Source organism: Onthophagus taurus, chromosome 1, assembly GCF_036711975.1.
Source record: "Onthophagus taurus isolate NC chromosome 1, IU_Otau_3.0, whole genome shotgun sequence".
Taxonomy (NCBI): Eukaryota; Metazoa; Arthropoda; class Insecta; order Coleoptera; family Scarabaeidae; genus Onthophagus; species Onthophagus taurus.
The window spans coordinates 32226046-32244567 of record NC_091966.1 but is presented as its reverse complement, the minus strand read 5'-3'; the positions used below and the strand labels follow the sequence as shown (position 1 = coordinate 32244567).

General features: G+C 34.5%; 1 protein-coding gene across 4 annotated transcripts in view; it reads right to left on the bottom strand.

Annotated features, from left to right (window-relative positions):
* The window catches only part of LOC111415884 (discoidin domain-containing receptor 2-like), a 177954-nt gene that overhangs the window by 71653 nt on the left and 87779 nt on the right, over positions 1-18522 (bottom strand). The window lies entirely within an intron of this gene.

Sequence of the window (18522 nt, the reverse complement as noted above, 5' to 3'; positions counted from 1 at the left end):
ACTTGATGTAAACGTTTTGAGAATGGTTTAAGTGAAATGATTTCGAATTATTAAGATCGTTAACGTAACAAATATTAGGAGGTTGAATCTGATATTAATCATAGAAGAGTAATTTGAGTTGCATGTCAAATTGGGCGGTTTAGTTTCCGAGATAATTGCGGAACTTTATGGCGGTTTAATCATTACGACTGCATTAAGCCGTATTACCACCGAAGCTGGATATAACATCCGAGTTCTCCGCTAGAAATCAAATATCAATCGGTTAAGACGTTTTCCAATATCGTCGTCGACGCCGGCATCGTTGTGCACACGCTGAGGAAAATGGCCGGCGTAAAAGAGAAATACTAGTTCCAATCGGGCTCGGTGAATGGAGCAAAAAGTGCGAAATGGAAATGGTTTTCGACCGAATTCGTGTTTCCGGCTATCGAGCTTTTTGGTCGCTTTGCGCGGAAGATGGGGCCGTCCTATAATGTTATTATTCTCTAGATTTCAGGTTAACTTTAATAAACCACTTAAAAGCCGGGCGGGCCGCGAAGTAAGGGATTATCCTCTCGACCCAAGCGGTAGACGTCGGTTGCTAAAATTAAGTTATACGCGGGGGAAATGCAATTTTCCGCATTACAATCTATAAATTTTTGGTTTAGAATGGTTTGGCGAGTAAGTAAATTTTCAGTTTTGGACGAAATTGAAAATCAAATCGATCTTATGCGATAAATATAAGTTAAAACTGTTTCAAGTATGTAGTATCATGCAAGAACTCTATGGATATATTATATTCCCTTCTACAATTAATTATTTCTCTAGAACGTTATTTGCAGAGATGTCGTAAACATAGCAGCTATTGTAATTTCCCTAGAGAACTCTTCAAATAATATGTGAAAAATAATCTGATTATTTTTTCTAGACTTTTTTTTTGTAGATAAACTCTGTACTACATGGTTATCAACTTTATGAAACAATCTTTTAATACATATTTTAATTAAAGTTACAAACATTTTATAAACACGTCAACATTCGAAACATTCATTGAAATTTATACACTGTTCTATAACCCGATATTCAAACAATTCCCCCAGATAACAATATTATACGAATTCAATGTGTAGATTGAACTGTATCCGAATTCGAAATAATTTCGGATTTTAGTTTGGAGTAAAACGAGTGGTCCACGATTTTCACTACTGGTACATACGTGTATTTAATTTTTTTAAATTAATTCATTCAATTTAACGTGAAAATAAACACTCGTATCGTTCGCTTAACAGAATTTCCGTAAATATAGGGATGGATCGAATGCGTACAGTTAGTTTGGGCCATGGTTGTACTGTTCGATATTCGAAAATCCGGCACGAATTTTTGCAACAACGCTATCGGAGGGAACAGTGTCGCATGAAATTTAGATTTACGAATGGGTCCGTTGCTGTAGCCGAGGGCCATTTCAGGAAGGATATTCGTCGTAAATCTCCCGTTTCCGTCAGGCCGCGGCTGATTTGGTCTACTTTAAAAAGTCATATTGTTACCGGCCAGATAGAAACTTTTTTCATCAGCCACCAGTCGACGTTGGCATCAGTCGTTTGTGTTGAAGTACGCGCTTAAAAACGGTATCTGTTAAGGAGGATTTCAAAAGAAGGTCGCTCATTTAAAAAGTTCCGGAAATCTTTACCTAAGTAGATTATTTTTCTTCCGATCGAATTGGCTTCGAGTACCGCAATATTACAGACTTACTTAAAATTGTATTGATTTTATTCCACCCGCGGATACTTTACTTTTATTAAACCTTGTTTCCTAGATTGCTTCTATTATTATCCTACATTTTCATACGATTTCGTTTCACTTTGAACAAAAATATAAGGAAACTGAAATCCCGTCAATCCCATTTCGTATACAAACAGAAGTTGAAATCCCAAAATTTACTCTGTGAATATCCGAGAAAAAAAGGAAACCATTACCAATCGACCAAATTAGGAGCCCATTTAAATTAGCTGAAACGTCCATCGCCGGACTACCACGACGTAACGTCGGCAGGAGATGGACTCACTCTCTGGGGCAATTGGATCGTCATCAGCGCGCAGACAACGTTTTCAAGAAGGGCCGTGCAACGAAGAGTCGTTCCCGGCCCGGAACTAAATCCGGCAAACGAACGAGTAAATTGCATGTCACTCGACGAAAACAAATAGGCCGACGTGAAATTTGTTTCAACTAGTTTCAGGAGGGAAATTTTCCGAGCATGTCTTCCAGTTACAACTTGTAGGGCAATGAGGCATCATTAAATATGAACCGACACCTACTAAACAACCATTCTACACGACATTATTCCAATTTTCTATATGACACTTACTTTATTATCTTTGTTATGAAGGTGTCTTATTTACTCGTTTAGTTTGAATAGAAACTAATGACTCCTAAATAATAACTTTTCATTCGTCGCTCTAAAAAATCTCATGTAATAAAGGTGTTTTCACGAAAGATGATCATCAAAGAATTGGTTATTTCATCATAATTGTAATTTAAAAAATAACATAAATGGTGGATGCGCCAGGGGTATTAAAAATTCAAGGAGGAATATTGACAAAACTGGTTCTGTAGATCTTCGAGGGTGGCGTTTATCGTGTACATGCCAATCCATGAAAGATTAATCTTGATTCAGGTCAAGTGTTACATTCCCTATGGTGGGGCACGGAAGTCATGGTGGGATCCGTAAGCACAGTTAACCCTAAAATGAGGGTGTTCGAAGTAGATAAGGATATGACACAAGAGGATGTAGTTCAATAGTTATGGAGGAAAAATCGGGGTAAAGAAGCAGAAATAGAATGAAGAGATTTCAAGAGAGAAGCTTCATTTTGTGCAAAATGAAGAGAAAGACCACTGGTGCCTGCATCTGTATCGGATTCCTCATAATATTTTTGAGAAGATTCAGAAAGAAAGAGAATAAACGTTTCGAAAGAAGTAATGTTTTTTGATGAAATCACGTTAAATCTGTTGGGCGTAAACTGGGTAGCTTAGGATGGCAATATTATCTATTCTCTTTTGTTGTTCTTAATTGAAACACCGTCGAACTATCCACCTCTGGCCATCACATTTTGGCAGAAGCCGCTATATCTATTCGTTTTATTTTAAGCATCATTATTTCATCAGAAAATTTTTAATTAAACCACTACTAAGTTTTTGAAACGCTTAGATAACATAATGATAAACTCCATCATGGGCAGTATGTCTATTGCACAGGGAGGTTGTTGGAAGTCATGATAAACCGAGTGATGCAAAAGAGGCCCTCGTGATGTTTATCGACATTTCGGGAGTAGTATCTAATTCAAATCAAATTCTGAATATAATTAGAGTAGTAAGCAATGCAATACAGGCGTGCAAGAGGCTTACAAAGAGTTGCCCATAACCTCGCCCTCTCGAGACTTTCTAAGCAGGTGGAGCAAAAGACAGAAGTAGCTAAGGATGTTGTGTCTAGCTGGGCAGAGACAAACTAAGAATTACAAAGGGAAAATAACGTTCTCAATGATAAAGGTAACTTACTTAGATATTCCACAATTTTGATAAATGAGACACCAATAATAAGAAGGCGGACAAATTTGTAAGTGGATTCTAGGAGAAAAACAGAACTTTACGGATGTCCTGATAATTGTGTTCAATCCAGCCACCGCGGCATAGTTCAGACTAAATGGTTTTCAAAAAACATTAAAAAAAAAAATAAAAATCGACGCGCTTCGACGATATATTTAAGTTTCGAAATCTGTATATGTAGTCTGTTTCTCTCTGCTATCACTTTCTTGCATTCTTCATCAAATTATGATGCTGTTTTCCGTCTATCTTGTATGCCTAATATTGATTCTTCAGTATCCGTTATTATCATTTTAATGTTGTGACGCTGTTCTTGTACAAGTTGTGAATGTAGTTCTAGTTCTGTCAGTCTTCTAGTAGCTTGCTTCTGTAATTTCTCCTGTATTTCTGGGCGTTTTAGTTTTTCTATGTTCAACTTGTTTATACTGCACCTGAACGTTATCTGCACCAAGAAATGATCTGAGCCATAGCATGCTCACTTTCGTGTCTTTATGTCCAATATAGTCCTTGATGCTCTTCTGTCTACTAGAACGTGATCAATTTGATTTGATTGTACATCCAACGGGTTACATCCACGTAGCTTGATGAATGTATATAACATCTTTATGTAGGAATTGTGTGCATCTTACCATCATATTTTTACTGTTTGAAACGATCTTGGAGTTCATGTCACCCATTATGAGCTTGATATCATTTTCTGGTGTCTTGTTATATACTCTTTCCAGGTGCTGGTTAGAATTTTAACCCAACCCATCCCAACGCCTTTTATTTCTGTGTCTTGCTTTTCTGTTGTACGGTACACATTGATTATGTTTAAATTAAAAAACTTTTGTGCAAATTCTTTTATTAATTGCTTCAAAGTTTAGAACGTTTGATGTTATTTTGTTGTCCAGGATAAATGCTCTGCCAACTTCTTTACTTTCTCTTTTCTATTCGCTTTGTAGTATTACATGAGTTTACGCTACAAACTGCGATTTCCCGGAGTTACAACCTTTAATGAAGATTACAATGGCCAGAGTAACGTCATGGGAAGTATGAAAGTGAAACGGTGCTGGAAAACAAAGACCCAAAGAAGACAACATCGTATATAGACGATGCTCTAGTAATATTGCCATAAAAGTGGTAAATGGGAATAAGCAGCCAGATTACTATGCAACTATATTCCAGAAACAAAAAACATCCTGCTTGAGATTTGGCAGGTGTAAAGATAGATTCAACATTGGAAAGAAATGTTCTTATGAGAGGTTAGACACTTAATATATAATATATATGATGTAAACTCCAACACGTGTTCTTGGAGTATGTGAAAACAGACTTGATATTGGGAAACTAAAATAAGAGATAAAACGTTATATAACAAGATCAGGAATAAGGATAAATTCGCGATAAACTAACTCACAAATTTCTCATAATTTCATATCTAAAATAACTAAAAAAATTGTTGGAGATGCTGTAAATAACTAACATTGCTTTTTTAAACAGTGATTCAATTTATAATCAATTTCCTATTTTACACGAAACGTTACTCTGCCATAACATATACATATCTAAACCACTACGAAACACTAGGAAGCTAATTACAACTATCTCCCGGCCATAAACTCGTCAATCCGGGAGATAACCGGCGCTGATAAACAACCATCTTCCATTTCCGTACAACGTCTCCATATACTATTTAGGGGTTCAGTATTAATGAAGACGAAAGCGACGCGAAATCCCAGGACACGTCGTCGTCGTGTTTACCGTTTTCGGAAGGGGCACTTAAAAATGATCCCTTGACGTTATCCGTCGTCGTCGTCGTCATCGTGACGCCTTCTCCATTGAATTAATTTCAATAATTGAACGGTTCCACGTTTACGTGCAAATTTATTTAATCACTTTCGAGCATTCAATTCCAGACGCGTCTCCGATTGGTTTAATGAGGTTTGAAATGTTCAAATTTTGTTTGAAAACATGTTGCTGTTTGAAAGATTTGTAAAAGATTTGTTTAAGATTGATTAGAAGTCATTACAATTAATGGTATGTATTTATAAAATTACTGTAAAATTATACAGTATGTTGTAGTAGAAATTATAAATACGCAAAATTTACATAACTTCACTTTTATGTAGGTAAACAAGAAACTACAATTAGTTAACGTGCAATTATTTACATACTTAATTTGCGAAATTTGATATTTGCGTGTAGTTAATAATACTTATGTTCTGTAATTACAGTGAAATATGTATTTTAATTGCATCTGTTATTAAAAAAGTACGTAATAATATTAATTCTAATTTCCAATGAGCCAAAAGGTTTTCCTTGGTGCACTCGTGTATTCATGAACGTGCACGTTTATTGCGCAAACTTTACGCCTCAATACAGGAACTTCGCAGTTTAATTAATAAACCTAACCATATAAGTAGACAGTAACGCTGTTTCTGGGGGAGAAACTTGAAAACTCCCCGCAATAAGTTCGTAACGGCATGTCAAAGTTCGAATTAATTAAAAACTTTACACCCCGCTAAATAGCAATTGGGTATTGCGCAACAACGTATTACGACTCTTTGATTTAATTGTATAATTAATATAATATTATTTAAAAGTAATTAACAAAATTGGTTTCTTTGAAACCTAATTTTAATTTCCTTTCGAAAAGTCACACCGAAACAATTATTTATCCAAATTTACACTTTTCCCTCAATTTGGTATTCAGATTAGAGAAGCCCCAAACTTTTCCAAACCCACGTTTAAATCATAAAATTTAATTACACGTTTTACACAATCCGGAATAGAATAGATCAAAGACCCGAGGGAAAAATATTCCGCAGAAAAAAAAAGGGAAATTCGTTTGATGGAATTTATCAGCTTAATATCACCTTTTTGATATGCGATAACGTTCAATCACCGATCCAGGCAGTTTTAATACAAAATTAAGCTGAGTATTTGCGGTAAAAAAATTTTAATTTTCAGTTGTGCATTTTCCCGCCCAAGACGTACATTCAAAACGGGGAGAAATTGAATTAACCGATACGTTTAATGCGCTTAGCCTCGGAATTGCTCCATTCATTCTCGGCGACTAATTATTTTGACGTTTGAGGCAGAATCCGAACCACGAAGGCCGTCAGAATTTCCAATTTAATACATTGTTTGCGTGGATTGAATTCGCGAACAAATTTCAGTTTGGATTTATGTTAAATTTAACCCGACCACCAATATGGTGGAAAATATAATATTAAATATTAAACCAGTGTTTTTCAACCTTTCAGCATTCGAGGCCCAATTTTCAGTAACAATTTTTATGGCGCTCCACTACCTTTCTTTTTCATATAATAAAAAATACGACGTAATTATACGTTGAGAATTTTAACTCTAATCCTATTAGTGCCTCTCTAGACTCTAGCACTAAAGCCCTAATATAGAACTTAATTATAGACCTTCAAAATTACCGAGAATAGGTGAATTTATTGAAACTTGGCAATGCCGCTCCGCTACATCCCATATAGGCACAGTATAAAGAGAACCAGTAGGGACAGCTGGCTTATTTATGGAGGACGGATTTTTTTCAAGGTTATTAAGCAAACTACATTCTTCGAAAAAACTTTGTGAACGAAAAAACTTTACTTGCCTCCTACAAAGAGTATCATATACAATTGCCAGATGTAAAAAGGCTCACTCCATTGGTGAAGACCTTATTCTGCCAGCTGCGATGGAGATTGTAGAAACTATATTTGGAGATAATTTTGCCAAACAATTGCAATCCATACCTCTTTCAAATGATACTGTTGCCCGCCGAATTGGTGATATAGCCGAAGATGCACAGCATTAGCTTCTTGAAAAGTTGCGTGACAAATTGTTTTCGATTCAGCTTGATGAGGCAACAGATAGCAGTAAAGACGCTCATTTAATTGCCTATCTCCGATTTTGTGATGGTATATCGACAGTAGAACTACTTTTCTGCAAACCTATAGAACTCAGAGCAACAGCACTCGCTTTGTTTGATATATTAAATGATTTTATTAATGAGGCAAAGATAGAGTGGAAGAATTGCGTTGGAATATGTACCGATGGTGGTCGTGCAATGTCTGGAAGATTCCAAAGTGTACAAGTGAAATAAAAATCTCCGCAATGTGTCTTGCACCCATTGCATGATCCACAGAGAGGCTCTGGCTTCCAAAGAAATGAGTTCTGGTCTCAACATTCTGCTAACTACGGTTGTAACTGTTGTAAATTATATAAAAGTGAGACTCCTAAAATCAAAAATCTTTAATGCACTTTGCAAAGATATGGGTGCAGAACATTCGACGTTGCTATTTTATGGTTAGGCCAGATGGTTAAAAGAGGAAATTGCCACTTTTCTAGAAGAGGAAAAAGTTTGGACATGCTTTATTTGCGATGAAATTGAGTTACTTGATTAGTTACTTGAAACTACTTACAATTTTAAGGAACAAACACACATATGTTGGATAGCAGTGATAAAGTTAGTGCTTTTTGTAGAAAGTTGGAGCTGTGGAGCAGAAATGTCAAACAAAAAAAACCAAAAATGTTTGCAAATGTGAATGAGTGTGTCAAAACATATAAGGAAGAGGAACAGTATGTGAAAGTTGTTTTTGTAATAATAGAAAGTCATTTAGCCATGTTGGCACAGAATTTTAAAAAGTATTTTCTTGCTGACGACAAATTGGTAGCAAGTTACGAGTGGGTTAAGGATCCATTTCGAACTACTTTCGAAGGTCTCAACTGCAGAAGAAGAAATCTTCATAGACTTTACTGCATGTGGCGAAATCAAGAGAGAATTTAGTAATAAATCTCTCTTTGAATTTTGAGCGAGAGCGGATTTCGTATATTATTGCCGTTTTAAACATCCTACCTTTGCGAAGTCGGATTTTCTGCGGTGGCTGCTTTAAAAAAAATATAGGTCTCGACTGAATATAGACAAAGAACTGAGAGTGGCTATTTGTAATATAAAACCTTCTTTTGAAAAACTTTGATGTGCGAGACGGGCTCAAGGGAGTCAATAATAATTATTAAAGCTACTTTTAATTTAGTACAGATGAGTTTATTATTAGTTTCATTTGGCATTTGACAGTACCTACTGATATAATCATATTTATAACGATTAAATAGTATATTAGTTTCAATGTGTACTATACCTACATACTTAATTTTTTATAATGTCAGAATGAATATCATTTTGCTTTTCTTTCTGTAAATTAAATATTTTTTATTAGCAATTATCGTTTTTTTTTAATTTTGATGTGCTGGCGACCCCCACACAGAGTTATGGCGCGCCACATGTTGAGAAACGCTGTATTAAACACATACATATAACATTATTTCCAGACTAAACTGAAATAAATCTTTAAATTTTATCAATTTAAATTAGAAGGAGGGTTCGTGTAGCTGATATGGTATTCATTACACGATCTTGTAACTCCAATAAATATTAGAACTGGAAAATCGAATTGTGGCACCCGAAAAGGCGCCGAGTGGTCTGCAAATTACCTACCCCTAGAAAGATTCCCAAATGTTTATAGGAATACAAAAGAGACGATTACCAAGGTTTCTTTCCACTTTTCGCCCTTTAGATAGCCGGTCGTTGTGTGCATTTAAATGAAAACCCAATTCAAATCGAAATACTTACTCTGAAACCCCAGTTAAACTCACATAGAAAGACTTTTAAGAAAAAAGTTTCTCTGAAATCCCAGCTTTAAAAAAAGGGAAAATAATGTCCCCAAACATCAACCCTCCTTTTAATATACGTTACATAATTAAGTAGACTGATAAAAAAACTCTGTCGCTGCTGCAGACTCAAAGAGGGCGGTTTGCGAAATGATTCATCGAAGCATAGCGTGACCGACGTGACGCGCCCCCAAATAATAATCACATTGTTTGGGATTTAGCGTTGCGACGTTCACCGACGAAGGGTCATTATGATAATGCGACTTCGGAGCGTCGATTTCGGAACTTTGTACGCCCACTTTAGATTCGCGATAAAACGGTGCTGGGCGACGAAATTCAATTTTATTATTGCGTATATAAACGTCGGTTCGCGCCTCCGTGTTCACAAGGCGCCATTCGTCGTCCCCTTATCGGACGGATACGTGGAAGGTTTAGGGCGAGGTCACGTGTCTCGGTTGTAAATTCGTCGAGGAGGCGTTCGTTCTACGTTGCAAATAACTTCGTGTGAGTAGAGATGAGGGGGAGAGGAACCTTTATTAAGGGGAAAAGACTTCTTGGGGAGAAGAAAATAGAGGTTTCAGAAATATCATACTAAAAAGTATAGTTTAATAAATTCTAAAGAATATTTGTTCTTTCCCAAAGATGAAATTTGAGACTAAATTAGAATTGGAACTGAAACGAATCGAAATTGACTGAAGTGTAACAGCCCAAAACCATCTTTTTATATTCACTCAAAACTTTTGGTCTTGACTGAAATGGAGAAGATGAAATTGTTTTTTTCAATTAACTTTTATTTTAACTGATTTATTTTTATCCAACCCCATGTTAACTTAATAAAATATCTTTTAATATTTTGAATAATTCATATTTTAAATAATTTTGTAAACTCCATAAACAAAATCAAAACAACAATTAGATAACAACAACAATAACAGCGAACAAAACTTTATAATCGTTTAATATCAGCCCCTTTATTTATCAGACAAAATTTTAATAACTTCGAAATATATGTTATTGTTGAATTCAACAAAGTTTGCGAATTCATATTATGACAAGCATCTGTAATTTTTGTTTCATATGTTTCAAATTCGGTTTAGTTAGTTAATATTCCTATGTTTTCCATCGAAATAAATTTATTGGGAAAGTTAAGTATATATTAAAACTGATGTACTCAAAAACGAAGAGACATGCCATAGGAGTCCAATTGGATCGATACACAAAAAACAAAGATATGAACAAACAATGCAATGAAATCGACTCACACAAAATGCAGTAGACGATAGTATCGAATCCATTGAGCGATTGATATACTTGGGGAGGGAACTGAGGTCGGATTGAATGGAAACAAAGAAATTCTTAAAAGAATTACCCATGCTAACAGAGCATTCATCGCACTATCCCACATACTAAAATTAAAAAACGTCCATCGTAACGATATACTTTGAGTATATAAGATAATTGAAAGATCAATTACGTATTACTGGTGTAAACCATGGACAATGATACAGAGCCCAAAAAATAAAATAAGCATATCTCAGATGAAATTATTAAGAAGACTACCGTAAGTTAGGGCTACTCGGTCACGTTTTTTGCGCATTTTTCAAGATTAAAAGTGAAGAAATAAAGTTTGGGCAACAGAAACTTGTTCATCATACCAACCTAACCTTCAGAATTATATAGCTATTATAAAACATTGAAAATACCTTATACAAACAACAAGAAATATATAAAAAAAAGCTGATGTCTTGTTGGGGCTTCTTGGACACTAAACTTCGTTTTAGGGACAATCTCTTATTTTGCATGTCAGATGGTCAAGTTCCCTTCAAAATGTAACTGAAGCATTAAGGAATGTATTTTTATGTAAAAGACACATTTTTATTGAATTAAACATTAAAAAATATTAAATAAATTTTAACAAAACTGTATTTATTTATTCTTACAAGTGTTTCAAAAAAATTTTCTAAAATTAACCTTAAATTTATTCAAATCAAAATAAAAGGAACAAAAATTAACGTATTTACCAACAATAAACATATTAAAAACCAAAAACCACTGTTCTATAGCACAATTCAAACTTCAATTTAATTGAATCTCATTTTTCCTTAATAAATTCTTTTAATCCTTAACGAAGGAAATCTTTGTCTTGATTGCTATCATCAAAGATTTCTTCGTGTTCCGACCTGGACCGCTTGATGTTTGACGCTATTCTGATGAACAGCCAAAGTTTCAGATATCAACAGCTCCTCAGGCTTGCTTAAAACGGTCGGATGTCCAACGGGTCTTGAATTCCTACCAAGCATCTTCCGAACTAATGTTGTCCGAGGCACTTTGAACGTTTCTGCGGCCTTTTTCCTTGACATCCTCTTCCGAACTGCATCCATAGCCTTTTCCGAGTCATCCACATTGTAATTCATGTAGGGTTTTGACCATAGAGTTTCTTGATACGTGCGCACCATTTTTAATCAGTGACTACCTTTGATAACAAGAAAAAAAAACACCAGAAACAAAAACATGACGTAACTTCTCTTTTGTGACACAGGCCTGAACACGTATACGTTGTGTCCATGTAGCTCCGGGGTGGCCAAGTAGCCCCATCTTACGGTACTGGGCTGATCATGGAAAACAATATGTGTCAGATGTAATTGTATCAACTTCGCGGAGAAGCCGAGCTTGTACAGATGCTACTACAGTTCAGAATTCAAAGGTGCATTGGAAGTAACATATTAACAGGATGGAAGAAGAGGCACAACCAAATGAACTCTCAATGCTAGAATGCATGGGAAAATATCCGTGGCAGACTCCGAAACCGCTGGGAAGATGAAGTATTCGATTGTGCATGTGAGCTGCTGTGGATAAGAATGTGGTGAAGAAAAGCAACAAGCAGAGGGGAATTGAGGTAAAAGATAAAAGTGGCAACATTCAATTTGGGCTGTGTCTCTCTCGTCACATCGACCTATAAGATTTATTGTAATTTAAGCCTTCTAAAGGTTTAGGGCAAATGTAAGTAATTGATGAACCTTACACAGTAAAAAATAATTACATGGTCCAGTACTGGTAATTTATTGCCATGGATATTCATGTAAAAAGTTACACGTATGTAATAGCAAAATAAATACATATCTAAACAAGCACATTTTCCATTTCTATGTTTGTACTTTTCGTTTGTGATTGATGTAATTTTACTTCTTAACCCAGGTAATGTACACGCGTTAACACGTAAAAATGACTATATTTATATGTAAAATTACTTGTGCTATGAATATTGTAGTTCGTCTGGTATGTAATAATTCATTATTCAGCCCTGTACATTTACATAATTTTAAGCTTAAATAAATGTAAAAATACGAATGTCATTATGGAAGTTCTACATATCCAAATTCGTTTTATGTCCAAATTATGAAAGCCAATAGTTTTTCCACCATTGTTATAATGTTTTACAGTACAAAAACATTAAAAGAATAGTGGAAAAAGTGTAAACTTTTACAATTTTAACAGACGGCAAACTTAGAACACAAAAACTTTGTGTACACCTGTATACGTACTAAGGCGTACTAGGCACCAAACAACCAAACACTAAATGGACAGATTAAAGTGGTTTATTATTATTATTAGTATAAGACGCTATACGCGCTGTATAACGTTCGACGATTCATACGTTATTAGACTGTACTCGGCACAATGATGTCAACGCGTTGTGCGTAGTTGCAACGCTATTCGGCCGACCGAACGCAAAAAGTGGTGGTGGGGCCATCCCGTATTTTACATGTTCGTAATAGTAATTTTTAACATTATTTGGAGCAATACTCTTGTTCCTATATGTCGGTAGGTGTCTTGCGACGCATTCGCACAGTATATGTTCAGCAGTCTCTGACTCGTCGTTGCAAAGTCGACAAGTTTGATGCTCAGCTTGTCCAATATGGAAGAGGTGGTATCTTAGGGGCGCATGGCCGATCAGGAAGCGTGAGAGCAAAATTGGAAGAAGTACGATAAAGAATGAAGAAGGAATGTTTCCCTCATGATCAATTTTATTACTTATGGACTACTTATGGAGATGTTGTTTGTTTACAATTAGCTTAAAGTCCATAGTTAAGTGATAAAAACTATTATTTTTTACTAGTTTTAGTTCTACTTGGTTTTTCTATTTCTTCCAAAAGCGGTATAAATCAATGATGTACAGAACTCTTCCAAGTAATTTGTCGCAATCTGCGATGTATTTTGTCAAACATTATCAGGATTATTTTACTAAACTCAGAATTCGTTTTCCATTCAAGCCGAAAATTTGTTGCAAAGTTGCATATTTTTTTGCAAAGTTTAGCAGATATGTGACCTGGAATGAAGTTTGTCCATGGAAATTAAGACTCGTTAAAAGTCATGGATCAGTTGAGAGAACGAATCAAAATACATGAACTAAAATAGTTATCAAATTGTTAGTTACAAAATCAAATTTAAGAAGTTGTGATAATATTAGATAATAATGAAACAATTATGCAAGAACCGCAAAATACAAACTAAAAATTGTATACAAATCAGAAAAATTTATACTTGATTTGTTAAAATAATCTTGCTGATGGATTCGGTGCAAATATTGTAAGTAGTGGATGAGAAAGAACAACATTAACACTAAGAGAGAAGGTACTAAATCTGACCAAGAAAAAGACAGTAAATGAATAACTATCCAAGTAGCTCCCAGAAGTACTTTATTTGTTGTTACGTGGATAACAACAAATAAAGTACAAATCAGTACGTTATTAATTAGGAACCAAGGAAGGTCTATTAATCGCCTTTGCACGCATTTCAAGACGTCCTTCAACTTCAAAAACCTTCGGTCAGTATCTATGTTACTGGCTGAAACTAAAATATAAGCTATCACTGCAAGAGATACTGAATTAACAAACAATTTAAATGTCATTCCAAAAACATAAGGTGCAAGTCAGCAATAAATAGTTTTGTTACATTACGAATTTGTGAAATATAATAAAACATTAAACGTTATAGCATGTAAGTACCACAACGTGTAGAGTTCAATAATTGCAGAAGCTACGACACGCATATTGCTTTACGAACTTTTCGGCTTAGCCACAACGCGATTGTTTTTGCAAGTTTCACAAGCTGAAATTCGCATTGTGGGTAAACCCTAAACGTTGCCACGTGATTTAATGGAATTTCTCGCTCGATGAATGCTTTACGTATTTTGGATGGGTATCGTGCAACTGAATGTGAGAAAAGGCATACGTAACATTAATGCATGATGTGAATATGCCTGACAATTAACATTTATGGGACGTTTTGGATACCTTGGAATAAGATTTTAACAATTCTCTATTATTTTATCGAAGAAATATTTATTTTGAAGAAATGTGATTAAATTGTCAGAAATGGGTTCCTAAATAGTAGTTTTTACAAGTTTATTTTATTATCATTTCATGTTAAGGACAATTGAAGTGAAACGTGATTTGACGTCAAAGTAGATTTTTCGATATTACTCGCAATTTGTTTAAACTTCTAAAGAACGTTTGTGGAATTTCTTATAACCGTCATTAATACTCATGATAGTCATGATATATCTTCTGAGGTTGTGTATATGTTAATCATCTGCCGATTACCTTTATATAACAATAAAATCTGCTTCTAAGTATACTGCAAGTTATGCATAATAATTTTGCCGTAAAGGTTGCTTCCATAAGTACCAACATTTATAAAGTCTGAAAATTGAGTCGTTTTGTGTCACCAAAACCTTCTTTTTCTGCGATGGGATACTTTAGGTTGGGGAATAACTTGCCAAAGCTTACAATGTCCTACTCAACACCTGCTGCTCTCACCTTTGTTATTCAAATGAATCGCAATTTCCATGAATGTCAGATCACAACAGTTGGTCCTTGTGCAAGAATAAATGAAATGTTAATTTTTGCAACCAGAGAAGTACAGGAGTACGATCGGATACTTCGCAACTCCTTTATCTGCATGATAAGATGCTGGTTTCAGACCACCAGAAAATATAAAATAAATAGTTAATTCTGCTTTCATCAATGCATGCTATGAACCCACAAACCAAAAAAACTGAAGTGGAATTTTACAACTTATCGAATACTGAAGTTAATGAATTTGACAAATTGTGTCACAATTATTAAACGAATACGCCTTTTTTATGGAGTATTTGGTGCTGTAGGAATAAATGCCTACATACTGCATCGGCTCAATAATAATGCAGTGACTAAAATTAGCCGATTCGACTTTCTAAAATCATTACCATTCTCATTGGCAGAACCTTCAAGAAGGTGATAGTGAACACCCTCAGGTTACCAAGAAGATTTATCAGCCAGAATTTATCAGCAAGAAGAAAAAGATGTTATAACTGCACGAATGTTAGGAAAACATACAACAGCTACAATATCTGTGTCTTACCAATTTATACGTAGCACGAAAGAATACAAAGTACGCAGCCGTTATATTCTTTCAATATGAAGCAGAAGATTATACTATTGACAACTGAAAAAACGAAATTTATTCTTATGTAGTATATTTACGGTTATATTCTTTTAGATTCAATAACGCAAGAAATATGAAAATATCTATATGCTTTGTTACCACATCAAAGTTGAATTATTCTGACCGAATTTAACTGATCAAACACATTTTATCCGCTTTAAAATGTATTAATTGCACAAAAAGGTATATATTTATCCGATTATTTCAATATAGAACAAAATTTAATTTAATTGTGAAAAACACCGTAAAATTTTGTTAGGATTAATCTAAAATAAATTGTAATGAATTGTTTAACAAAAAGACTGCATTCATTTTATTTTTGTTTCTAAATTATTGACGTTGCAAAGTTTTTTGTTTCATGTTAAATTGAAATTAACGGAATCAACAAGAAAATAAATATTTTTAACGAACAAACTTGTTCAAAAAATTAGGTATTGTTTTCTTGCATGATTAGAAGTTGTAAAGAAATATTAAGGATAATCGTTTAAAACTAGGTCGAATTATTTATAGAATGCGCCAACAAAACTTTTTTTCTGGTAATTTAAAAACAATTTCATCACGTTATATATTTGCAATGCAGCAATTAATTAATTATTTATAAAACATCACTTTAATTTAAATATAGTGACAAATTTTGGAACGGTCAATTTTCTGCATAACTTGATAGGACAAAAAAGATATTATTCAATACGAGCCTGTAATTTAATTGAACTACACCCGCTGTATAAATTACAATCAATATTATTCATTCATTACGATCTAAAAACTATGCAATGCCGAATAACCACAAATTAAAACATCCATCGCAAAACGAGAGCAATGTTCGGATTAAAACCTTTTTCTTCTTTTTTTTACGCGTTACGCAACGCGCTGCATTTATTATTCATAGCCCAATTACACTAACGGCCCTCATTTCGACGCTAAATTAACCTTTTAATTTGATTTATACGACCAACGTATACAAAGAGCTTAGTGTATTAATCATAATGGTGATCAGTTGGCGAATTGTTTTCACTGCTATTCCATTCGGTTTGGGTTGAAAATTATTTGATGTGGGAAAAATATTTTTATAGTTAAACCGAAATTGGCAGACGGTTATCAAAATGACATGGTTATCGATCGGTATTTGGAACGACGTACGATTTTCCCAACCAATTATAACAATATACCGTAATTATTTATTCATAGTTCTGGTTAAATTGATAACCGGAAACGATGTGAAAGGCACGGAATGTCAGTTAGTCGTAAATTGTAATACGATCCACTGCAAATAATTACATTACCAGAATTTAACGTGTTAGGGATTTCACTGTGATTTTATTCGAGTTTTTTGCTTATTGAGCACTATTTAATGTGTTTGTTGATAATGGTAATTACAATTAATTTTGTTGGAAGAGTGTTATTTTATTGGTTTATTTACAAAAAAATGTTATTTAATTTATTTTTTATTCAAGATAGGATGTTTTTTTTTCTTTTGGACTCATTCAACAGTCACGTAACAAAAACAGAAATAAAGGAGGCATGTGGAAGAATGCATTCGTTGAAACCGAGGTAAGGCCTCTTCGTAGCAAAAAGAATGAGACGGTGAAGCGTCGCGACGCCTCCACTACCAGCGTTCTTCGAACTTCGATACGCTCTCGAACAGTTTCATTCAACTTCGAACTCTGCACCCGACAAGGGCGCGAAATTATTTTGTGCTTTTTAGTTTTATGTGGAAATCGTGTTGTCGGCGGAGTTATGCCCTTTTTCCTGCAACATTTTCTTTTTCTTTAACAATTTTTTATTATTGCCTCTATCTAAGAACGAACTTTTGCATAGCTCTACTTACCACCTTAAATGAAAAATTTTACGAGGCTGTTAACCTAAACGAAATATTCGCAATTTCTAAATGTAATACAGTAAAACCTCATCGTTGCGATCTTTATTACTTACTTCTACTTTTAGTTCAATAAAAATATACAACAATCTAGCGCTGAATAACATCTAAAACTAGAATTAACACTAGCTTTGGAACTAACACTAGACGTAGAACTAGAAATATTCGGGTTTAGCGGTTCGTCTCTTAAGTTGGCTAAACTCGAAACTTTCTAGGTCTAGTGTTAGTTCAATGAAAAATATACAACAATGTAGTGCTGAATAACAACTAAAACTAGAGCTAACAACTTAGTTCTTGTTTTAGTTCCATAAAAATATATAACAATCTAACGCGGAAGGGCAAATAAGACAAGTGTTAGTACTAGTATTAGAATTAACACTGGACCTAGAACTAGAAACATTCGGGTTTAGCCGTCTTAAGAGACGAACAGCTAAACCCGAATGTTTGTAATTCTAGATCTAGTGCTAGTTCTGATACTATTGTTATCACTAGTTTTATTTATTATTCAGCGCTAGATTATTGTATATTTTTATGGAACTAAGCGTAGAACTAACACTAGACCTAGAACTACAAACATTCGGGTTTAGCCGTTCGTCTCTTAAGACGGCTAAACCCGAATGTTTCTAGTTCTAGTTCTAGTGTTAGCTCCAGTTTTAGTTGTTATTCAGCACTAGATTGTTGTATATTTTTGATTGAATTAAAAGTAGAACTAACACTAGCCCTAAGACGGCTAAACCCGAATGTGTCTAGTTCTAGATCTAGTGTTAGTTCTTCTTTTAGTTCCATAAAAATATACAACAATCTAACGCGGAAGAACGAATAAAACTAGTGTTAGTACTAGTATTAGAACTAACACTGGACCTAGAACTAGAAACATTCGGGTTTAGCCGTCTTAAGAGACGAAAGGCTAAATCCGAATGTTTGTAGTT